The sequence below is a fragment of the Erythrolamprus reginae genome, chromosome 3 (genome assembly GCF_031021105.1).
Source record: "Erythrolamprus reginae isolate rEryReg1 chromosome 3, rEryReg1.hap1, whole genome shotgun sequence".
Lineage (NCBI taxonomy): Eukaryota > Metazoa > Chordata > Lepidosauria > Squamata > Dipsadidae > Erythrolamprus > Erythrolamprus reginae.
The window spans coordinates 95,265,265-95,291,428 of record NC_091952.1 but is presented as its reverse complement, the minus strand read 5'-3'; positions in this window follow the sequence as shown (position 1 = coordinate 95,291,428).

Here is a 26,164-nt window from a genome sequence, read left to right as displayed (position 1 = left end):
TCCCCTCGCACACATGTGCTAGCTAGTCATTCCCAAGTCTAAGGGGCTCACCTCTGTTTTGAAGTCAAAAAGCCAGCACTGTCTGAAGATGACTCTGTGGTCATGTGGCCAGCATGACTAAAGGCCAAAGATGCAGAGAGTGCTGTTACTTTCCCATCAAGGGTCATCCCTATTTTTCTACTTGCAATTTTTACCTGCTTTTGAACAAGTCGCTAGGGATTTGAACCGCCGACCTTTCTGACTTGGCAGAAGCTGAGACAAGAAATGGGTGCTCACCCTGTTACATGGCACTAGGGATTCAAATCGCTCAACTGCTGACCTTTCGAGCGACAAGCTCAGTGTCTTAGCCACCATGTATTACTGTATTATGTTATATTAAAATAAGATCATAGGTTAATATATTTATTAAGTTATAATTAAATTTATTAAGTTATGCTGGAACAACTGAAATATATTTTATAGCTTTTCTTCCTGGGTATGGAATGTTGAGGCATAGCTGCCCTGAGTTCTATGGGATTGAGCGGCATAGAATTCAAATAAGTAAGCAAGCAAGCAAGCAAGCCTCTGTAAGTCAGCATCTACCCCTTCAGAGATACATCAATCTCACAAAAGATGTATCCTGGCTCATGATTTCCTGTGCCAGACACATTCATTGATACACTGTAAAATAATACATAACTTAAAACCATATATCAGATTTAGATGAACAGAATCAAATGAAGCATATAATCCTAAAGCAGATTTTAAGGTAAAATTATTTATCTACTGGTTAAAGCCAAGTGGATTTCCCGAATCTTTCTTTGTTTTCTGGATTGACCAGACTCTTTCAGTATTTGCAATCTTTAATCTGAAACCGTAGTGCTCTTCTTACTCAGAACTACCTGATAAGGCATTTCTTGCATTTGCATATTAATTTATGACTTCTCATTTCTTGAAAACATTTCAGTGATATGAAAATGTATTTACTCCAGTAGTAGATTCTAAAATCCTTTACTACCAGTTTGCACATGTCCCAGGTGGGTGGGCAGAGCCTCCCACCACTGGTGCTATCAGTTCTGATAATCGGTCTCATTACCGGACTCAATAGTGTCAACCCCTAACCCCCAACATTTCTCCCTTAGACTATCCACGATTGACCTCTCCAGGTTCCTAAGAGGTCAGTGCACTAGTATGCCTTTCGGCCCCTGTCCAATTGTCTTTCCTTTATCTCATATATCATATATATTTTCTTCCTTTCATATATCTTCTCCTCTATTTTTACATATTATCTTTATATATATTACTTCATGTTTATTCTCTTCCATATGTATTGTGTATTGGACAAATGAATAAATAAATAAATAAATAAATAAAAACAATCCACCAATGATTTACTCCTTAGGAGCCCTGATTGCATAGTGATTAGAATGTAGTACTGCAAGTTAACTCTGCCCATGGTCTGCCATTCAATTCTCAGCCTTCACTCCTTCCCAGATGGGTAAAATGAGGATCCAGATTATTGGGGGCAATATATTGACATTGTAAACTGCCCAGAGTGTGCCGTAAAGCACTGTGGGGAGGTATATGAGTCTAAGCAATTGCTATTGCAATTGCTATTTATTGGATTTATACAGCTATCTATCTCAATCTTGTGGCTCTAGGCAGCTCCTAAAACAAGCCGAAACCAAGAAATAATAAAACATTGCAAAAATAAAAAAGAAAAGGCCGAGGCCCCTAAAAAGTATAATTCAATCAAATCATACATTTTAGGCTCTATATATCAATGACTATTTTCTCTCTTTTTGTTGATTAGCTTTTTTTCATCATTTTTAGTTTATTTCTAATCACTGTAGTATATTAAGTCCCCTGCCTCCACTATTTAACTGCCATTGGACTTTCTTTTTTTTCCTTGTGGGTATTATAGTTTTTGTATTTAAATAACAGCAAAATTGTCCTTTTGGCCCTTCCTGATTTGTTTTAAGTAATAGAATAAGTTCACCTCTTCATTCTACTTCCCTAGACATTGTAAGCTTGCAGTCCTCCTCTGTATTGCAAATATCTTTTTCTATTAGGCATAATAGCTAATAGTATAACAGTCAGCATGATATGAAATGGAACAATGAATATAGAACATGCTTAAGGCAAGGAAACATTAATCATTTCCCATTTAACATCTAAAGAAATTTACCCATCTTGTCTAACGACACTTTGTTCCATATGTCAGGTCATGTAAACCTATAATTCTACTCTTAACTTGTGTTACAGAAACTTGAGGAAATACATCTCAAAAATAATGACAATTTGCAACATGGCCTATTCACTGTTTGGAGGGAGAAAAGACATCATCATGATGCTATTAATATGGCTCTACACTACATACTACAACATTTGATCTACACTAGGGCATAGTTCCCTCTAAGCTGAGCAGTGAGTTAAAAATCATCATCAACTCAGAGTTTTCCAAACCTGCCCAGAAGCTGAGAGGGAAATTTTATTATTATTTCTGTGCCGCCCAGTCCTGAAGGGACTGCCGCTCAGACACTATACTTTTCCGCTCACCCCCCAAAAAAATTAGAGAGAACACTGCACTAGGGTCATCTTTGAAGACTTCAGTTCAGCATTCAACACCATCATATTGGACATTCTCTTAACCAAACTAAATGAGCTAGCGGTACCTGAACACAATAGATACATGTACAATTAGCACAGCCCTCCCCCCCCAAGGCTGTGTACTCTCACCACTTCTCTCTATACATCAATGACTGTTAAACTACTGAAGTTTGCAGATGATACAACAGTGATTGGACTCATTCGAGCAGACAGGCAGGAGGTTGAACAACTAACCTTGTGGTGTAACCGGAACAATCTACAACTGAATGCACTCAAAACTGTAGAAATGGTGGTAGACTTTAGGAGAAACCCTTCCATCCTTCCACCTCTCACAATACTAGACAACACAGTATCAGCAGTAGAGACCTTCAAATTTCTAGGTTCTATCTTATCTCAAGACCTAAAATGATCACCTAACATCAAAAACATCATCAAAAAAGCACAACGAAGAATATTCTTTCTGCGCCAACTCAGGAAGCTCAAACTGCCCAAGGAGCTGCTGGTACAGTTGTAAAGAGGAATCATTGAGTCTGTCAGCTACACCTCTATAACTGTCTGGTTTGTTCTGCCACACAAGACTGACACAGACTTCAGAGGATAATCAGAACTGCAAAAAAAGCAATTATTCCCAGCTGCCTTCCATTGAAGACCTGTATACTGCACGAGTCAAAAAGAGGGCGGTGAAAATATTTACTGACCCCTCACATCCTGGATATAAATTGTTTCAACTCCTACCCTCAAAACATCACTACAGAGCACTACACACCAAGACAACTAGACACAAGAACATTTTTCCCCAAACGCCATCACTGTATTAAACAAATAATTCCCTCCACATGGTCAAACATTTTACTAAGTCTTCTATTTCTACTAGTTTTTTCTCATCATTCCTATCACCCTTTTCCTCCCACTTATGTCTATATGACTGTAACTTGTGCCTTCTATCCTAAGATTTTTATTAATATTGATTGTTTCTGAAGTGCTTATTTGACCCCATGACAATCATTAAGTGTTGTACCATATGATTCTTGACAAATGTCTATTTTCTTTTAGGTACACTGAGAGCATATGTACCAATACAAATTCCTTATGTATCCAATCACACTTGGCCCATAAAGCATTCTATTCTATTCTATTCTATCATATGTAAATGACAACACTAGGTGAAAATAGGCGTTGATTGCTTACCTGAACGCCTCTTCTCGTACAGTGAGTGGGTACAGCAGTCACGTGGGTTGCTCCTGTCCAATCCGATGGGACTGAGCCTAGTATTAAAAAAGCCTGCTGGATCCGCCCCTTCCCCAGAATTCACGAATCCGTAGACTAGGCTCAGATGTGAAGGCTCAATAATGTTCAACTCTCATGTGTTAGAAGAAAGGTAGGAATAGAAGACATAGAAGACCACATAAAAGGGAGGGAAGTGACTGCTGTACCCACTCACCGTACGAGAAGAGGCGTTCAGGTAAGCAATCAACGCCTATTCTCCGTACTGAAGGAGTGGGTCCAGCAGTCACGTGGGACATACCCAATAGATAGGTCCCTAGGGTGGGATTAGATTGCTATCATGAGAGATAACGGATTGGAGTACCCTTCTGCCGAAGGCAGCATCCGCTGAGGCGTAAGAATCGATTTTGTAGTGCCTTATGAAGGAATTTGGCGAGGCCCAAGCGGCTGCTTTGCAGACTTCTTCCAACGGGGCTTGAGTCGCCCAAGCGGCAGATGTGGCAGCACTTCTGGTGAAGTGCGCTGTAATATTCTTTGGAATGGAGAGGGAGGCTGTCTCATAGGCCTTAGAGATGGTCTCTCTGATCCAACGGCCTATTACTGATGAGGACACTTTGGATCCCATGGATCTGGGATGATAGGCCACGAAGAGTGCCTCAGACCTCCGAATGAGTCCTGTGTGTTGAATATAAATTTTTAGCGCTCTAGTGAGATCCAGAGTGTGCCATCTAATTGCCAGGGGATGCTCCCATTGGAGACAGAAAGAAGGTAAGACAATATCCTGGGATCTGTGGAACATGGAACTGACCTTGGGTAGAAAGGTGGGGTCCAGTCGCAGAACCACCTTGTCCTGATGGAACTGACAGAGGTCCTGTCTGATAGAGAGAGCTGCCAACTCAGATATGCATCAGGCGGATGTAATCGCCACCAGGAATGCTACCTTAAAGAATAGGTACCTGAGGGACGCAGATTTCAGGGGTTCATAGGGTGCCTGAGTAAGGGAATGGAGAACCCGTGGCAAGTCTCAGGAAGGATATCTGTGGACCTTAGAAGGCCTGAGGTTGGCCACTCCTCTGAGAAATTCTTGGATTTCCGGAAGGGAGCGGAGAGGCTGCCTGCGAGGCCCCGCCAAGACAGAAGAGATAGCTGCCAGGTGGCGACGGATGGTGCTGGTAGAGAGGCCTTGGTGGAAACCTTTCATGAGGAAGGAGATTATCCTGTGAATGGGAAGACACAGGGGAGATAAGCCCTCCTGTGAGCACCACTGATGGAATTTGGACCAGGTATCGTCGTATATCCGGTTGGTAGACCCTCTTCTAGACTTCAGGATGATTTCCACTGTGTCCGGGTCGTAGTGATAGGAAGAAGAAAAACTGCAGCATCACGAAGCTTAGTACCGGGAATAATACATGCATTGATGGGAATAAGGAGATCGCTGACCATTTCAATAGCTACTTCTGTTCAGTTTTCTCAAAAGACACCTTACAAAATAATACTATAGAGGGATATAGCATTGCTTCCAGCTGTACGGATTCAGCTCCAGTGATCTTAGAAGCCGATGTCTTAGAAGAACTTGAAAGATTAAAGATAAATAATGCAATGGGTCCAGATGGCATCCACCCCAGAGTTCTTAAAGAACTCAGATCTGTCATTGCTACCCCCCTGACTGATTTGTTTAACCAATCCCTGTTAACAGGAGATGTCCCTGAGGATTGGAGAATGGCCAGTGTTGTGCCTATCCACAAGAAGGGCAGTAGAGAAGAAGCTGGTAACTACAGGCCAGTTAGCTTGACATCAGTTGTAGTTAAAATGATGGAGACTCTACTCAAAAAGAGGATAAATCAGCATCTAAAAAACAATAACTTATTGGACCCAAATCAGCATGTCTTTACTGAAGGCAAATCGTGTCAGACTAATCTCATTGAGTTCTTTGACTATGTCACAAAGGTGTTGGATCAAGGTGGTGCCGTGGATATTGCCTATCTGGACTTCAGCAAAGCCTTTGATACGGTTCCACATAAAGAGCTGATAGATAAATTAGTGAAGATTGGACTTAATCCCTGGATAGTTCAGTGGATTTCAAGCTGGCTGAAGCATAGACATCAGAGAGTTATTGTTAATGGCGAGTATTCTGAGCAGAGACAGGTTACAAGCGGTGTGCCACAAGGGTCTGTTCTGGGTCCTATTCTTTTTAATATGTTTGTGAGTGACATAGGGGAAGGTTTGGTAGGGAAGGTTTGCCTATTTGCCGATGACTCTAAAGTGTGCAATAGGGTTGATATTCCTTGAGGGGTCTGTAATATGGTAAATGATTTAGCGTTACTAGATAAATGGTCAAAGCAATGGAAACTGCAGTTTAATGTTTCCAAATGTAAAATAATGCACTTGGGGAAAAGGAATCCTCAATCTGAGTATTGCATTGGCAGTTCTGTGTTAGCAAAAACTTCAGAAGAGAAGGATTTAGGGGTAGTGATTTCTGACAGTCTCAAAATGGGTGAGCAGTGTGGTCAGGCGGTAGGAAAGGCAAGTAGGATGCTTGGCTGCATAGCTAGAGGTATAACAAGCAGGAAGAGGGAGATTGTGATCCCCTTATATAGAGTGCTGGTGAGACCACATTTGGAGTACTGTGTTCAGTTCTGGAGACCTCACCTACAAAAAGATATTGACAAAATTGAACGGGTCCAAAGACGGGCTACAAGAATGGTGGAAGGTCTTAAGTATAAAACGTATCAGGAAAGACTTAATGAACTCAATCTGTATAGTCTGGAAGACAGAAGGAAAAGGGGGGACATGATCGAAACATTTAAATATGTTAAAGGGTTAAATAGGGTTCAGGAGGGAAGTGTTTTTAATAGGAAAGTGAACACAAGAACAAGGGGACACAATCTGAAGTTAGTTGGGGGAAAGATCAAAGGCAACATGAGAAAATATTATTTTACTGAAAGAGTAGTAGATCCTTGGAACAAACTTCCAGCAGACGTGGTTGGTAAATCCACAGTAACCGAATTCAAACATGCCTGGGATAAACATATATCCATTGTAAGATAAAATACAGGAAATAGTATAAGGGCAGACTAGATGGACCATGAGGTCTTTTTCTGCCGTCAGTCTTCTATGTTTCTATGTTTCTACCCTCGCAGGTCTAGGTCTCTCCGGATAATAGCCAGGCAGTGAGGTGGAACCACTCCGGGTCTGGATGAAAGGAGGCCCCCTGCCGCAACATATCCTCCGAAACAGGGAGTCGCCAGGGGTCCTGGATGGACAGCTGTTGGAGGTCCGCGAACCAGGGCCGGCGAGGCCAGTGGGGGGCGATCAGGATTACTCGAGCCCTCTTTAGGATGATCTTGTGGACCACGTCTGGGAGAATAGGAATTGGAGGGAAGGCATACAGAAGACCTGGAGGCCAGGGGATCCTGAGAGCATTGATTGCCTCTGCTCCCAGGAATGGAAACCTGGAGATGAAGCGAGGGAGCTGGGCATTGGCTTCGGTCGCAAACAGATCCAGCACTGGATGGCCGAACCTGAGGCAGATTTGGTGGAACAGTGCCTGATGGAGATTCCACTCTCCTGGATCTATGGTCGCTCGCAAGAGCCAGTCCGCTTGGACGTTGAGGCTCCCCAAGATGTGATCGGCTAGAAGCGACTGGAGATGTTTCTCCGCCCAAAGGCCTAACTTTAGGGCCTCCCTCATGAGGGCCTTGGATCTTGTGCCTCCCTGTCTGCAAATGTGGCTTTTTGTGGCTATGTTGTCGGTAAGAATCAGAACATGCTGGTTGGAGATGTGAGGTTTGAACTGTTTTAGAGCTAGGGACACAGCTCTTAATTCTAGCCAATTGATGGGCCTGGAGGCTTCCTCCGGTGACCACGTGCCCTGGGCTATTAGACCCTGGGCATGGGCTCCCCAGCCCGATAGGCTGGCATCTGTGGTGACAACAAACTGGTCTGGGCACCTGAAGGGAGATCCCTTGTCTAGGGCTGGAGAAGTCCACCACTTGAGGGATCTGCGAACTGCCGGTGGAATGGCGATGCGACGAATCGAGTTGCTGTGCCCCGATCTCTGGAATGGTAACAGAAGCCACTGTAGTTCCCTGGCGTGAAGACGAGCCCAGGGGACAATGCCAATACACGACACCATCTTTCCCAGTAGGGAAGATAGGGTGACAATGGAGGCAGATTGTTGGGATAGAATACGAGAAATAAGATCCAACATGCTGTGTTTTCTCTCAGAAGAGAGGAAAGCCTGGGATATCTCAGAATTAATGATAGTTCCCAGATGTAGAATGGAAAGTAGATGGCTTAAGGTGGCTCTTTTTGAAATTTATGGAGAAACCATGGTTCTGTAGGACCGACATGGTGGAAGAGAGATCTGCAGCCACTCCATTTTTAGAATTTCCATGAATTAAAATGTCATCTAAATAACATAAAATATGAATGGGCGTGGCCCGGATATGTGCCGCCAGGGATCCCAAGAGCTTGGTAAAGACTCTGGGAGCCGAGGAGAGCCCAAATGGCCCAAGAAGCCTTCCCTGGACCCAGCCGTACTCAACAACTATCGTCCAGTCTCCAACCTTCCCTTCATGGGGAAGGTTGTCGAGAAGGTGGTGGCACTCCAGCTCCAGCGGTCCTTGGAAGAAGCCGATTATCTAGGTCCCCAGCAGTCGGGCTTCAGGCCCGGTTACAGCACGGAAACCACTTTGGTCGCGTTGATGGATGATCTCTGGCGGGCCCGGGACAGGGGTTTATCCTCTGTCCTGGTGCTCCTCGATCTCTCAGCGGCTTTCGATACCATCGACCATGGTATCCTTCTGCACCGGTTGGAGGGGTTGGGGGTGGGAGGCACTGTGCTTCAGTGGTTCTCCTCCTACCTCTCTGGCCGGTCGCAGTCGGTGTTAGTGGGGGGTCAGAGGTCGACTCTGAGGTCTCTCCCTTGTGGAGTACCTCAGGGGTCGGTCCTCTCCCCCTTGCTATTTAACATCTACATGAAACCGCTGGGTGAGATCATCCAAGGACATGGGGTGAGGTATCATCAATATGCCGATGATACCCAGCTTTACATCTCCACCCCATGCCCAGTCAACGAAGCGGTGGAAGTGATGTGCCGGTGCCTGGAGGCTGTTGGGGCCTGGATGGGTGTCAACAGACTCAAGCTCAACCCGGATAAGACGGAGTGGCTGTGGGTTTTGCCTCCCAAGGACAATCCCATCTGTCCGTCCATTACCCTGGGGGGGGAATTACTGACCCCCTCAGAGAGGGTCCGCAACTTGGGCGTCCTCCTCGATCCACAGCTCACATTAGAGAACCATCTTTCAGCTGTGGCGAGGGGGGCGTTTGCCCAGGTCCGCCTGGTGCACCAGTTGCGGCCCTATCTGGACCGGGACTCATTGCTCACAGTCACTCATGCCCTCATCACCTCGAGGTTCGACTACTGTAATGCTCTCTACATGGGGCTACCTTTGAAAAGTGTTCGGAAACTTCAGATCGTGCAGAATGCAGCTGCGAGAGCAGTCATGGTATGCCCATGTTTCACCATCACTCCGCAGTCTGCATTGGCTGCCGATCAGTTTCTGGTCACAATTCAAAGTGTTGGTTATGACCTTTAAAGCCCTTCATGGCACTGGACCAGAATATCTCTGAGACCGCCTTCTGTCGCACGAATCCCAGCGACCGATTAGGTCCCACAGAGTGGGCCTCCTCCGGGTCCCGTCAACTAAACAATGTCGGTTGGCGGGCCCCAGGGGGAGAGCCTTCTCTGTGGCGGCACCGACTCTCTGGAACCAACTCCCCCCGGAGATCAGAACTGCCCCTACTCTTCCTGCCTTCCGTAAACTCCTCAAAACCCACCTTTGCCGTCAGGCATGGGGAAACTAAACATCTTCCCCTGGGCACGTTGAATTTATATATGGTACGCTTGTGTGTGTGTATGTTAATATAGGGGTTTTTCTTAAATTTATAATATTTTAATTAAATTGGATTATGTATTGGATTGTCTTTTCACTTGTTGTGAGCCGCCCCGAGTTTTCGTAGAGGGGCGGCATACAAACCCAAATAATAAATAAATAAATAAATAAATAAATAAATAAATAAATAAATAAACAAACAAACAAACAAACAAACAAACAAACAAACAAACAAACAAACAAATAAATAAATAAATAAATAAATAAATAAATAGCCCTATACTGAAAATGCCTGCCCTGGAAGGCAAAACGTAGAAATTTTCTATGGCCTTTGGCAATGGGGATATGGAGGTAAGCTTCCGTAAGGTCCAGGGAGACCATAAAATCCCCAGGATGCAGGGTGGCTAAGATGGAAGATAAGGAATGTATTTTAAATTTCCTATATTTAATGAATTGGTTCAAATTCTTTAAGTCTAAGATGGCTCTCCAGCCTCCAGAGGTCTTAGGGACCATGAAGAGGATGGAGTAGAAGCCCAAGCCTCTCTGGAGAGAGGGAACCGGTTGGATAGCTTTAAAAGCCAACAAGTGGGAAATAGCTTCCTCCATTCGGATACGAGATGGAGAGGAGCTGGGAGAGGGACAAGAAATAAAACGCTTAGGGGGAGGAGAAATAAACTCTAAACGGAGACCCCTTTCCACAGTATCAATGACCCAGGGGTCCTTACAAGAACGGTGCCAGGAGGTGGAAAACCAGGCCAGGCGACCGCCTATGGGAAAAGAGGAAGACTCACCATCTAGGTTTTTTGGAAGCCCTGGTAGAGGAGGATCCTCTCTGGTAGCGGGAACCTCTGCCCCTGGTGTTTCTAGATTGGGATCGAAACCGAGGGGAATACTGACCTGGATTCCTTTGAAAGGTGAAACCCTGATCCTGTTGACGACCTGTGCGCCGAAAGGACTGTGGTTTAGGGGCCTTCTTGGTGGTAGGTCCTAAGACCTTTTTCTTGTCCGTGGTCTCTGTGAGGAGAGGGTCCAGAAGGTCTCCGAAGAGGAGATTGCGTTTCAGAGGACCCATGGCTAACTGCCACTTCTGCCTTACTCCCGCCTGCCAAGGGCGGAGCCATAGAAGTCTTCTGGCCGTTGTGGAGGCTGCTACTGACGTGGCTGCAAATCTGGAAGATTGGAGAGTAGCATCCGCTACGTATTGGGCAGCTGCGAAGATTTTGTTGAAATCTTGTTGGCCTCGTAGATCATCTGGAGGTAGATGTTATTGGAGCTGACGAAGCCACAAGAGCATAGCTCTGGAGAAGACAGATGCTGCTGCAGCACTTTTAATGGCCCATGAGTCTGCAAAGAAACCTCTCTTGAGCATTTGCTCAAGACGCTTGTCTTCTGGACGGAGGACCTCCTCTGCTTCACCAGGCATGGCAGCAGCCAAGTGGAGAGTCTTCACCGGTTCATCTGGCCTGGGACAGGCTAGGAGCTCCTCATAAGAGGGAGAGAGCTTGTAGAGCTTCCTGTCCTTGGAAGTGGGAGTGAAGCCAGAGGTTGGATGGTCCCACTGTTTGAGCAAGGCGTCCTTAAACAATTTGGGCATAGGAATTACCTCATTGTCTTCCTGTTCTCCCATGAAATAAGGAAGATTTTCCTTCGGAGGATCTGTGGAAGGAGTAGCCTGCTTTTCTTGCCCGGCTAGCCCCTTGGATACTCTTGCTTTGAGAAGGAGAGATTTGAAGAGTTGAGATGGAAAGATGGCAGCTGGGGCTGGAATCTTAATTTGAGGTTCCTCATCTTCCGACAGACGCTGAAAGGGGTCATCATCCTCTTCTGCTTCCACATCCTCATTCTCTTCCTGAGAAGAATCTGAGTCCTCCATGACTGGGGCTCTGTAGGAAGGAGAAGAACTCACGGGATGGGAGGAGCGTGGAGGGGGATGAGACAGAGAAGGAACATTGATGGCCGAGAGTTTAGCATCAATGGTTTTAGTCAAAACAGACAAGATAGACTGAAACTCCAGAGGCAAGGAAGAAATATCAGCCAGAAAGTTAGAAGGATCCCTGAAGGCCTGAGAAGGTTCTGGCTGGGAGGAATCTTCGGTAATATCTGGCTCCTCTGGACCTAAGCCCCATAGATTAGGTTGGGGTGGATTTAGGTTTGGCTCATCCAGGGATAGCACAGGAACCCCAGAGAGAGGCAGGTTAGAGGCCTCCGGGGGGTTGGATTCATATGCACTTGGGCCTGCACCTTTAAACGTTTGGCTGATTTATCATGTATTTTTTGCAGGGCTAGGTCCCTTCTCTTCTCAGCCCTGGTGGACTTGGCCAAGGAATGGGCTCCTGAAGAAGAGGAGGAAGAGGCCTGGGGGATATTAGTAGATTCATCACCAGTAGGCCTAACCTCTCTGGGACTTTTGGTAGTGCCTCTCTTGGGAAAAGAAGCCATAGTCTGAACAAATTACAGAAGACAAGGCTTGAGCCAAAGAAAATAGGAGGGAGAAGAATTTAATAGCTTTCCCAAGAGGAGAGGTGACCCTGCTCCTAGGCCCAGGAGCGGCTGCGACTTAGGGGCAATCCGGACGGAACCAAGAGTTCGTGTCCCTAAATGCAGCGTGGCAGGCCTCACTAAACTTAACTTAAGTAAACCAAGGCACACTGGTTGGAGGCCACTTCCGTGGAGAATGGACCTGAGGAAACTCACAGCTACTCCAGGGTCAAGCGGCGGACTGGAAGCACTGATGGATGACCAAGCAGGGCAAACCGAAAGTGCGAAGTTACTGGGCGCGAGGGCCTTCACGCCAAAAAAAACCGCTCCATTTTTTTTGGAATCAGAGGGAACTAAGTCCGGGAGACAAACGAGTCCCACACCGCAGGAGGTAAATAGCCCTTTAATCCTTATATAAACAATGGCTTGCCCGGCAGGACCTCCAGGCCGAGAGGAATAAGATAAAATTCCAGGCCGGCCGCAGCGACAGCACGGAGGGAAAAAAAGCCGCGAATGGCTGCGCCGCCCACTTCTCCCCCAAACTCAAAGCCCGATACGGCTGAGTAGATTTCACTGCCGGCAAGCTTTAGTAATAAAATAATCTTACTGTTTTAGAGAGAAAGGATCGAAGGGAAGGTGTTTTGAGAGGAACGAGCGTTCACGCGACCCGCTGGATGCGGGGACTGAGCGAATTCTGGGGAAGGGGCGGATCCAGAAGGCTTTTTTAATACTAGGCTCAGTCCCATCGGATTGGACAGGAGCAACCCACGTGACTGCTGGACCCACTCCTTCAGTACGGAGAATATTAAATCAGTCCTTTCCCAAAGTTTGTCTGAAATCAATCAGGTACTTCTAGAATTTACTTGTTATTTCTTTACATCAGAACTAGTCTAAATCAGAGCTATTCTGATTTCAGAAATTATTTAACACTTTAAATGATAAAAATGCAAGAAACATCCAAACATCACAAGTTGCTCAAACACTTCTTTTAACAATTGGTTAATGCACTAAAAGGTACTTTCTTCCATATTAGTGGAATGTTTTCTATGTTCTGCATAAACCTTGAATATGACATAATTCAACTGAATTATTTCACTATTAAATGGATAGAAAGTATTGAACTCAAAGAGGTGAAGGATGAGAGAGAAGCCATTAAATATGTGAAACATTTTCAAGATAATACATGAAACTTGAGGGAAATGAACTTTAAGATTCTTTAAGCTCCTCTAGCAAAAATTGTCTTGTGCTGATTGTTGCAAAGTTTGACCTGTCAAAGACTTACCAAAGAAGGTCCATGATTGACCATTACGCATTAAGTTCCTCTTGCTGCTTAATTCACATCTGAAAAATGAATACATATAAAAAAATTTCCTACTATCTTAAATTCCCCCAATTCCCATCGCCTGAGCACTCAGTTGATAGCATACTTCCATTTGCACTAATAAGCATGAAGCACACAGTTTCTTCTGAATGCAACAACTCAGAAGATGATAGTGCCTGCCAAAATACAAATAAAAAGCAGAGATTTTGTAGGAACAACCAGATTCCTAAAAGCAAGACATCAAAAGCATTGTTCAGATAAGAAGCATTTGTTTTCCCAGAGGAAATGTGTAGATCAATTTTCCTTCAAGGTTATTTCCAGACCAGTTAAAACTGTATTTAATTCAATATTTCCAATGGTTTTCATCTTCCAGAAAGAGATCCAGAAAGAGTATGGTTCTCACCTGCCAGATTTGATACTAAAATTTCCATTCACAAAAAGCTGTCAGGTCATAAGGTCCTATTCAAAAAATATATCCTTCCTGAGTATTAGCAAATGATCAATGGAGCAACAGATAATTGCCCGACCATGTAATGAATCATTGCCAGCTTCTATATATTTAGTTATGGCTTTCTGATTAGCCCCTGGAGGAACAGGATTTGATAAGACACTATGCTAATCTAAGAGAGTACTTTTTTCTGATAAGTAAAGAGTTGAAGGTGCTTACTCTCAAATTAGCCTGATAGAACAGTTTTTCCCCGAACGCCATCACTCTGCTAAACAAATGATTCCCTCAACAGTCAGACTTTCTACTAAATCTGCACTTCTATTCTACTAGTTTTTCTCATCATTCCTATCACCCATTTCCTCCCATGTTGACTGTATGACTGTAACTTGTTGCGTATATCCTAAGATTTTTATTATGCCGCCGGCGACTTACCAGCCGGCGCGGGGTTGCGGCGTGGGTCGGGGAAGGAGGCCGCCATTGTGGGGGCGGAGCCTGTGGCCCCTCGTCATCCCCAGGGGCCGCAGTGACGTGTATGGTGGCGCGGGCCACCCATTGGCTGGGCGAGGGTGAGGCAGCCCTATAAAAGGGGCTGCCTCGTGGCGCAGTTTCCCTCGCCCGGCAGTCGGAGACACGGCCCTGCGGCAGTCGGGAAGCGCGGCTAGGCCCGAAGGCCGAAGAGGACACGTGCGCGGCGCTTTGGGCATCGGGCCGGCGGCGCGCGCTGGGGGAGAGCGCGATTAGGCCCGGAGGCCGAAGAGGAGGCGTCGACGCCAGCGGGAGGCCCCGGGCCAGCGGCACGCGCGGCGCTGAAGGCGCGGCCAGGCCCGGAGGCCGACAAGGACGCGTGGGCCTTTAGAGGCTCAGGCCGGCATCGCGGGCGGCTCCGGCGGTCTTTCGGGCCGTCTGCGGTTTGTCAGGAGGGGTTAGCAATGGCGAGGGGCAGCAGGGCTAAGCCGGGGACCCGGCGGAGGGCAACGGGGGGGCAGGCCGGCGATCAGGGCACCCCCCCCCATTGAGCCCCGCCGTACGGGAAGGAAGAGGGCCCCCAAGCAGACATGGGGGGAGGCCCCTGGAGCTGGACAGGCCGGTAGGCCTGGCAGGGAGGGCAGCTCCAGGGGGGAGGTAAGCCACAGGGGGCGGGCCGCAAGGCGCCGGGGACTGACCCCCAGGGCAGCAGGCCGCCGCCAGGGGAGGGCCCCATCCTGGGGGCCACGTTGCAGAAGGAGGGAGGCCTCTGATCCCGGGGAGGGGGACCCCAGCCCAGGGGAAATGAGTGGGTTTGATGAGGGGTCCCCCACGGCACGGGCGGTTGGGGATGTGGATGCTGGGGAGGAGTCAGTGTCTGTATCTTTCTGCCTTGCTCGAGAAATTGGATGAGGGGCCAAGGAAGAGGGGCAGGTCCCGGCACGAGGACGCCAGGGGTGCCACGAGCGCAGAGGGGACCCGGAGCTCCTCGGAATCAGTGGAAAGGTCCCAGAGGGTGAGATCCGATCAGCGCGCTAAGAAGAGGCGCAGGAGGAGACGGGGAAGCAGGGCTGCTTCCGGCTCAGAGGAGGCTGACGATGACTCTTCACATTGGGGTGAGTGCCCTGTGCCTGCGCATCGCTGGTCCCGGCCTCGGGGGCCACGAGGCAGGCTACAGGCGGTTAAACGCAAGTCACATAGGTCACATAAAACATGGCGTTCGCGCACGGCAGCCCAGGTGTGGGGGAGGGGCCGAAGACGTGGGGTGACAAAGCGGGGCAGGAAGAGGAGAGAATCCTCGAGGGATAGCTCAGAGTCCACAACCACGGAGTCCACTGATACTTCCACGGTTGATAGTGACAACCCCTTTGCCCCGGGCCTCCCTGACACTCCTTTGAGTATGCATATGTCACAGGCCCTTAAGCGTAAAATTTGGCGCGGGGCCTATGTGGATATATTCAAGATTTTATTGCCGGAGAAATCCAAGAAGGACAAGGACAAGGACGGTAAGAAGGGGTCTGATGAGTCAAAGGACACCAAGATGGATAAGGGGATATTATCTTGGGCATACGCCTTTCTGGCATATCACTCAGTGCTGGTTGAGGATGACGTACACAAGACTCACGAGCTCATCCTGTATATGAATATGATCCTACGAGCGTATCAGGAGTTTGGAGGGGAGGCTTGGAAGCAATACGACGAAAACTTTAGGAGGTTTGCCGCACACAATAGGCACTGGCCGTGGGACATGCGGCACAACGATCTGTGGCTTCAAGCCACGCAGCAACCAGCCACCCTGGCTAGCGGGCGGACGCCTACTGGCCACCTGCTGCTGACCCAGGGAAAGGAGGCTACCCTCCCCCGCCCAGGGGCGGGTTCGGGGACCCAGGGCTCTGCGCAGTGTAGTGCGACGAGTTCGCCCTTTCGGATCCCGCCGTACTGTTACGAGTACGGCACCAGGGGAGCCTGTTCCAGGCCAGTTTGCCGCTTTCGCCATGCCTGCGCATTGTGCAATGGCAGGCACCCCACATCAGCCTGTTATAGGAGCAGGGGGGGAGGCGGTAACAAGTCAGCGTTGGGCTCTGCCAAGCCCCAGGCGGCTGGAGCTCAGAACAAGGGGACCAACCCCCATTAAAGTGGACAGGTTGAGGGACTGGCTCACGGGCTATCGCCCTAGGAAAGGTGCCGAGTTTTTGGTTTCAGGTTTTTCGGAGGGCTTTAGAATTCCATACGAGGGGCCTAGGATTGCTTGCCTGGCGAGCAACCTGAGGTCAGTGTCCGGGATGGAACATGTTGTGCGGGAGAAAATTATGAAGGAGGTGCGGGAGGGCCGGGTGCTGGGCCCCTTTAGGGAGCCGCCCCTGCCCTCTCTGCAAGTATCCCCCCTGGGAGTGGTGCCCAAGCGAGCGACCGGGGAGTTCAGGCTCATTCATCACCTGTCTTTTCCTCCGGGTGACTCGGTAAATGATCACATCCCTGAGGACCTGTGCTCTGTTCGTTACACCCCTTTTGAGACGGCTGTCTCGGTGGTACGAGAGTGCGGACCGGGGGCCCTGATGGGCAAATGTGATATCAAGTCGGCCTTCCGGCTTTTGCCGATTCACCCCGAGGATTTCGACCTTTTGGGTTTTCAGTTCGAGGGGGGGGTTCTTTGTTGATCGGGCCCTGCCGATGGGTTGTTCAGTTTCATGTTCATTGTTCGAGAAGTTTAGTTCCTTCTTAGAATGGGCCCACGTGAAGAGCTCAGGGATTCGGTCAGTTGTCCATTATTTAGATGACTTTCTTTTCGCAGGGCCGGCGGGCTCTGACGAATGCCAACGGGGAATGGCTGGGTTTCAGGGGTTGTGCGGGGACCTCGGCGTGCCTCTGGCACATGAAAAGACCAAGGGGCCCACCACTAGGCTTACATTCCTGGGCATTGAAGTGGACTCGGTTGCCCAGACCTGTAGGCTTCCGGAGGACAAACTCGCTAGGCTTCGGAACACGGTGAGGGTAGTTAGGGCCGCCAGAAGGGTGACTCTTCGGCAGGTGCAGGAGCTGGCGGGTTTGTTGAACTTTGCTTGTAGAGTGATAGCGCCGGGGAGGGCGTTCATGTTTAGGCTCTACCAGGCGACGGTCGGTCTCAGCAAGCCACACCACAGAATTCGCTTGACGGCTAGTGTTAGGAAGGACCTGGGGGTGTGGCAGGAATTTTTGGACACGTACAACGGGGTCTCCTTTTGGAGGCAAGACATGCTGTTGAAGGGCGATTTCCAGGTGAAATCTGACGCAGCCGGGACGGCTGGATTTGGTGTGGTCTGGAAGGATAGTTGGTTTAGGGCGGACTGGCCTCAGGAGTGGCAGGGCACCGCAGTGTGCAGGGACTTGACATTCTTGGAACTTTTCCCAATTGTCGTTGCCATCGAGCTGTGGTCCCCTAGCTTTACCGGGAAGACGGTACATTTCTGGTGCGACAACATGGCGGTGGTACATGTGGTCAACACGCTTTCTTCCAAGAACGAGAGGGTGATGGGTTTGGTGCGTCACATGGTGGTTAGGTGCCTGGCCAGGAACATGCTTTTTCGGGCACACCATGTCCCGGGGATCAGGAATGGGGTAGCTGACGCGTTATCAAGGGGGCAGTTGGCTAGGTTCCGGCTGCTTGCCCCACAGGCCGCGGAGCATCCGGAGGCACCCACCCCGCACCTGTGGCAGATTGGAGGGTCGACGTGAACAGGGCAATGGACCTGTCCATAGCAGCAAGCACCAGGAGGTCATACCAGCGGGCAGGTAGGGAATTTTGGGCTTTTCGTCAACTTAGGAGATACGATCAGCTTTGGCCGGCCCCGGTGGAGCACCTGCTTGAGTTCTGTTCTCTTAGTAAACGCCAGGGGTTGTCAGCCCGTACAATTCGGGGCAAGCTGGCTGGCCTGGCTTTTATAGCCAAGTCCAGGGGCTTCTCGGACAACACGGGGGACTTTAGGGTTAGGAAAACACTGGAGGGGTGGATCAGGGAGAAGGGCCCGCCCCGGGGAGATTGGAGGCGCCCCCTTAAGTTAGCTCACCTTCGGGGTTTGGGCGACTTGTGGAACAGGTTGTGCCGCTCTCAATACGAGGCAGCCCTTTATCGCGCGGTTGCGGTTACGTTGTTTTTTGGTGCGTTCCGTATAAGCGAGGTTTTGGCGGCATCCAAGTTCGATAACTCTGGCCGCGCCTTTACGGCTAGGGACCTTCGATTCCGGAGGGGCTCAGTTTGCCTCCGGCTGCGCTGCTCCAAAACGGACCAGAGGGGCCGGGGCATGACAGTCCAACTTTCCAGGACCAGCCATAAGAAGGTGTGCCCTGTTAGGGCAATCTCAGCGTATTGGAACATTCGGGGAGGTTTCCCCGGCCCGCTTTTCTGTCACACCTCTGGGGAACCTCTCACCAGGTTCCAGTTTTGGGCTGTGACGACCAAGGCCCTTGCCCGGATGGGCCTGGACCCCAAGCGTTACGGGACTCACTCTTTCAGGATTGGTGCAGCTTCCTTTGCAGCCGAAGTGGGTTTCAGCACTCCGGACATACGTGCGGTGGGCCGTTGGCGATCTAAGGCCTTTCGGGCCTACATCCGTCCTTAGGTGAGTGGGGCGGGACCGGGCGCGGCCCAGGTGGCCGATTCTGATGCTGCTTTGTTTCTTCCCTTCCTTTTAGATGATGTACAGGGGGCTCAGAGAATCCTGATCTGTGGCCACAGCATGGTGTACTGGGCCGAGAGGCGGGCCCAGGAGACAACGCCAGGCACGCAGTTGCAGCTGGACCGGCATGTTAGAGTGCAATGGTTGGGTCGTAGAGGCCTACGTTGGTTGGAGTTGCTTCCCTTGCTTTTCAACAGCGGGAAGGTGCAGGGGGTGCCGGGATGGTTGGTCTTACACGTGGGCGGTAACGACCTGGGAGCAATAACGGGCGTTGACTTGCTGTGGCACATTTGGGATGGCTTGCAGGTGATTTGGAAGCGGTGGGCGGACACCCGCATCTTGTGGTCCAACATCTTGCCACGTAGGGTTTGGAGGCATGCTAGGAACCCTAGGGCGGTTGATGGGGCCAGAAAGAGGGTCAACAGAGCAGTTCGGAAATGGTTACTCCAGGCGGGGGGTGGAGTGATAGACCACCCTGACATCAGGGCATCCCTTATAGAATTATATAGGCAGGACGGCGTACATTTGTCAGATAAAGGGAATGACAAATTTTTAGCGGACCTGCAGAGGTGCCTGCACATTCATGTGCAGGGGGGGGAGCAGGGGGAATAAATTAAAATTTCACCCCCTGCTGTGGCCGATAGGGGGCGGAATTGGGCGTAAGCAGCAACGTGTGATCTCCGTTAGGGGCATCTCTACTGAGGTGAAGGGGTGATCTCCCTCTCGGATTACAGGGCTCGACCGGCCTGGGTTCGGTGAGGGGGGTTGCTCCTGTGGCTCGCTGCATGGAGATTATCAGAGACCAGTGGCGAGCCATCCCACACGCCGTGGGGGGCGTGGCATGGGGCAGGGCGCAGGTGTAATTGCACCCAGGCAAGGAGGGGAGGAGGGGGAGGAGGAGGGGAGGAGGAGGGGAGGAGGAGGGGAGCAGGAGGGGAGCAGGAGGAGGGGGGGAGGAGGGGAGCAGGAGGGGAGCAGGAGGGGAGGGGAGGTGGAGGGGAGGAGGAGGGGAGGTGGAGGGGAGGAGGAGGGGAGGAGGAGGGGAGCAGGAGGAGGGGAGGAGGAGGGGAGGAGGAGGGGGGAGGAGGGGAGGAGGAGGGGAGCAGGAGGGGAGGGGAGGGGAGCAGGAGGGGAGGGGAGGGGAGGAGGAGGGGAGGAGGAGGGGAGGAGGAGGGGAGGAGGAGGGGGGAGGAGGAGGGGAGGAGGAGGGGGGGAGGAGGGGGGAGGATGAGGGGAGGATGAGGGGAGGAGGAGGGGAGGAGGAGGGGAGGAGGAGGGGAGGAGGAGGGGAGGAGGAGGGGAGGAGGAGGGGAGGAGGAGGGGGGAGGAGGGGGGAGGAGGAGGGGAGGAGGAGGGGAGGAGGAGGGGAGGAGGAGGGGGGAGGAGGGGAGGAGGAGGGGAGCAGGAGGGGAGGGGAGGGGAGCAGGAGGGGAGGGGAGGGGAGGAGGAGGGGAGGAGGAGGGGAGGAGGAGGGGAGGAGGAGGGGAGGAGGAGGGGAGGAGGAGGGGAGGAGGAGGGGAGGAGGAGGGGGGAGGAGGGGGGAGGAGGAGGGGAGGATGAGGGGAGGAGGAGGGGAGGAGGAGGGGAGGAGGAGGGGAGGAGGAGGGGAGGAGGAGGAGGGGAGGAGGGGCATCCCTGAGCGTGCCAACACAACTGACCCCCTTCCCTCTTTTTTTTCTTTCTCTGTGTGCGTTTGTCGCAGCCTCAGTCTCTTCCACCTTATTCCTCCCTCCTTCCACCCTTGTTCCTCCGCGGGCCGGATAAATGGCCTCAGTGGGCCACATGCGTCCCGCGGGTTATAGTTTGGGGGCCGCCGATATAGAGCATTGGTCATTTTAGTTAGCAATATCATAAGACAAAAAAATTATGACATCTTAGTTTCTGTAGCTGCTTAGTTGCTAAGTATTCAGCAGTGCTACTGTGGCATATTGAACTAATGGCTATATTATTAACCATTTATGCATCTAAGCAAAATTAACATAATGATTTGCAGGCAGTTATCAGTGATTTGTGTATTAAGTTTTCTTGCTGTATGCCAGAATGTCAGTCTTATCGGGTCAACCAGACAGGAAACTTGATCAGATAAGCGAATTCTAGTTTACATTAAAGCTACTAAAACTAACAAAATCTTGCTAGTCTAAAAGTACAGGTACTCCACTGTCACATTTATAGTTTGATAATTAAGGAAGGATCCCTTTCTGAGCCTCTTGCTTTTCCCAACATGTGGCTGTGGTTATGCTGCCTCTTACATAATCATTCCCTAGACAGCATCTCTTGTCCCATTTCCCAAGGTCATTCCCACATACCATTACACAGAATTTGTCAGCATATAATGGCATCCTCTACCTAATTAAATGATGAACAACTGTGAAATTGCAAACGCAGAAACGATGGTGTGAGTGGTCCCTTTCAAATGGAAGTATTTCATTTATTTAATTTAGGACCTAATTACTGTAGCCTGAGTAGTCTCTTCCAGCATTTATCTGATCCAATAAGCCATTCTGTATATTCTTCATGTTTTTGTCTGATATAATTTGAAATATGTAGCCTATTAAATTAAAACTTGTGGGTGTACAATGCAAGTTCTTCAGATGGCTCTTGCTAAGCTGCATTAGAAAAAATATCAGTTGTTGGATTTGTTTTTCTCAAGCAAGAAATCATCAGCTTGTAGAATTACTCATTATAAGCCTATTTGTGTTTATTAAGGATCACCAGATACACTCACAAACATATCTGAAATAATAGTGGAAATTCACTTCAAAAGCCTGTGTCTTGAAGCCAAATCTCATAAACACGGTATTATTAGTATTGACCATTAATTTCTACTGCATCAATTGAATTCTGCAGCAGTTTAAGAGGTGTTTCTAAGCTTTCCCTAGGCAAATTCTATAGGAAGATAATTGTGTCTACTTGAAATATATAATGGGTATTGCATATATGATACAATATGAAATTATCAAAATAAATTGAAAAGACTTGGTGAAGAATGATTATTTCTTCTTTTTAATCATTCATACCAATTCAGAATCCCAGCAATTGGTGAGAGCATCATAACAGCATCTTCTATCGTTTCCTTTCAGATTCAATCCTTAGTTTCCCCTCCGGCTTCATTGCCATGGTGATATCAACAGTTGCTTTCTGACAACATTGTTTTCAAGTATTCATTGCATAGCTAGCTTGATCCTGGCTGTAGTAGCCATAAACTGTTCATTCAATTTTCACTTTTATGTATTCTACCATGTAAGAATACTGTATTAAAAATCAAGAAGTGAACAAAATGATCTTCTGAAGCCAGGGTTCAAATTATGGAGGATTCATAACTTCTAGAAGGCTTGTGTAACTGATCTGAGATATTATCACATCATCTGAGCTTGAAAGTGCAGGAAGAAAGGATGCTTCCATTGAATCAGTGCTACCCTGAATGGTCATAATTTTAATACTGTAGAGCAGTACCCAGTGAAGGGCTACCAATTTTTTTTTTTAATGCGTGGCTTATGCATTTTCTTTCAACATCTTTCATTGCAAATTGGGTACTCTGGGTTGGAGCTTCATTTTCGTCCACTGTGTTCCCCCCTGTCCGGGCAGTAGCCCACCCCTGGCAGTATCACATATCTGCACTACAAAGGTTCTGTGTGTAAACACATGCTACTTAAAATTACTTGGCAGAATGAAGCTATGAAAGACTTTTCTGGCTTCTTTCTTTCTTTCTTTCTTTCTTTCTTTCTTTCTTTCTTTCTTTCTCTGGCTCCCCCTGCCCCCCGAGGTTTTCAAAAGGGATATATGATGCTCAATATACCTGTGCAAACTTGATCATTGTGGAATAACATTGCCCTTTATCATTAGGAACATCTATTTAGATTTTTTAAATTTTATTACATTTTGTAATTCTATATACAGTGGTACCTCGGTTCTCGACCACAATTCATTCTGGAAGTGTGGTCAAGAACCGATTTGGTTGAGAATCGAAACAATTTAAGATAAATTCCCCTTCTCAGTTGTCTCTCCCTCTAGCTTGCCTGCTTCTGTCCCCATCTCTCTCTCTCTCTCTCTCTGTAGCTTGCCAGCTTTCGTCTTCAGTTCTCTCGCTTGCCCGCTTCTGTCCCCGTCTCTCTCTCTCTCTGTAGCTTGCCAGCTTCCATCTTCAGTTCTCTCGCTCACCCGCTTCTATCCCGGCTCTCTCTCTCTCTGTAGCTTGCCGGCTTCCGGCTTCAGTTCTCTTGCTCGCCCGCTTCTATCCTGTCTCTCTCTCTCTGTAGCTTGCCGTCTTCCATCTTCAGTTCTCTCGCTCGCCCGCTTCTGTCCCGGCTCTCTCTCTCTCTGTAGCTTGCTAGCTTCCATCTTCAGTTCTCTCGCTCACCCGCTTCTGTCCCATCTCTCTCTCTCTCTCTGTAGCTTGCCGGCTTCCGGCTTCAGTTCTCTCACTCACCCGCTTCTGTCCCTGGCTCTCTCTCTCTCTGTAGCTTGCCGTCTTCCGTCTTCAGTTCTCTCACTCGCCCGCTTCTGTCCCAGGTCTCTCTCTCTCTGTAGCTTGCCAGCTTCCATCTTCAGTTCACTCACTCGCCCGCTTCTATCCCGTCTCTCTCTCTCTCTCTGTAGCTTGCCGGCTTCCGGCTTCAGTTCTCTTGCTCACCCACTTCTGTGCCTGGCTCTCTCTCTCTGTGTAGCTTGCCGGCTTGTGTCTTCAGCTCTCTCGAGTGTTCGAGTTCCAAATATTTGTTTGGATTTCAGGGCAAAAGTTTCTTGAATTTCCTGGTCGAATACCGATTTGTTCGAACTGAGAAGCGTTCGAAAACCGAGGTACCACTGTATTACAATGTATAAATAGGCTCTGAAAGAGCAAAGAGAAAATATCTGATGCAAACTCCAGATAGGCCTCAGGAAGGGTGTCCAGGCAGTAACCGTTCAGCTCCACTCAGTCACCCTGACCCCATCCCAGGGTCATAAAAAAAGACATTTAGTGTTCAGGAACCTGAAGATTTTCTTCCTCTTTTATGAAGATCTTAAAGGTAATATTTCCAGAAATATCAGGAGAAATATAGTTGGAAGCAGATTGCTGCATTATGTGGGCTGAACTAGCAAAATGTTTTTTCATCACTATTTTGAAAAGAGTAAGTTGTATAAAAGAGTAGAGATCATTCAAAATCAGTGATAAAGAAAGGCATTTGATTGCTTTTAGATGCTATGATTAATCAATCTATTTTTATCATTTTTTTGGAAGCAAGCCAATTTCATTCCATAAGTTCATACCATGAGTCTGTATTTTCAAGCAACCCTATACTGATTTTCTGGGTTATGGTAAATGAAAATATGAGAATAAAAACTTCCAAAATTATCCTCAAAGTCAAGGAAAAAACAGAGATCAGTGTAGTCTTAGGGTGCTTAGGGTGTATTCTTCATACAATGTCAAAATTCATGTTGATGGTGTCCAAATGGAGCTGTCCAGACAGAGCAATTAACATGCTACAGAAACAGCAGCAATAATTAAAAAAAACAACCACCATAGAATAATATTCCCAAAGTATATTCTTCCAAATACTTACTATTCATGGGACAAATAGGACAAACTGTCTAATCCATACGTCACCAATCCGTGTTCCATGGAGAAATCTTGGTAAACATCATCCGGTCCAGGGAGCAGCTGGAGTTTTCTGTCTATTGCAGACAACAATGGACACTTGCCTTCCAAGGTCAGTGGCCCTTGATGAAGTGGCAGCTACTGCTGCTCTGGGGCTGAAAAAGAGAGCAGCAGAGGCGGCAGGGCTACAGAAGGAAGAGTATATTTTGGGGCTGCACATGCATTCTCAGATCCTCCTCAGAACCAGAGGAGCAGCCACAGCAGTTTCCCCCAGCTTCACTGCAAGCTGGCTTCCCTGCCCGACCTCACTGTGGGCTTCGCGATATCCATCCTGGCTCCTCCCCTTAAATAAGTCCCCTTTCATAAATTCTAGGAGGGATTCAGAGTCTCCTGACAAAAGCAGATGGAGGAAGCCACACAGGACTTTTCCCTGCTTGAGCATCCATGAGCCCCATGGCCTGGGCCAATGGAAGCACCAGCCAGTCTTCAACCTGCTTGGTGCCACTCCTAAGAAGCAGGCTGCTACCGCTATAGCTGCAACTGTTCCTCTTGTACCGAGTGAGGAGGAGAGTGCTGCCATCTCCCTTCTCAGTCCCAGAACAGCAGTAGCTGCAACTCCACTAAGGGCCACCTGCCCACCCACTGGCCATCAACCTTGCAGGGGACTGGCCAGGCTGGAGACCAGCCGGTGTTTCTCTTGGGCCATGCCATGGGGGCTCATGGCTGCTCAAGTGGGTTTCCCAAAGCCTGCAGCCAGGTTGGGCAGGGATGCTGAATTGCGGTGAAGCCCACCACCACAAGATCCATCTATACAATAAGTTGTGCTGCTCCGGCCCTGCTCAACCATGCTTCTTAGCTGCCGCCACCAGTGGCTTCCAGCCCATCCACCCCACAAGCAAAGCAGGTGATGTGAAGAGACAGTCGACTGCACCTTTCCACACAGCTTTCCTCACTGGGCACTGCCACCCTGCTCAGCTCTGCCCACCACCACAACCCACAAACGTCCTGGGAGATGGCTGGAGTGAGGCTCATTACCCCGCCAAATCCCTTGCTAGACTCAGAACAAGCCACTGTCAAATAAGTTTCAATTATTTTGTAAATTAATAATAATAATAATAATAATAATAATAATAATAATAATGATAATAATAATAATAATAATAATAATAATAATAATAATAATAACCAACTCCCCTCGAAGATTAGAATTGCCCCCACCCTCCTCGCCTTTCGTAAGCTACTTAAAACCCACCTCTGCCGTCAGGCATGGGGGAATTGAGATCCTCTTTCCCCCAGGCCTTTACAATTCTATGCATGGTATGTATGTATGTATGTTTGGGTTTTTTAATCGTTTTTAGTATTAGATTACTATTGTACACTGTTTTATTGTTGCTGTTAGCCGCCCTGAGTCTCCGGAGAGGGGCAGCATACAAATCCAATAAATAAATAAATAAATAAATAAATGAATGAATGAATGAATGAATGAATGAATGAATGAATGAATGAATGAATGAA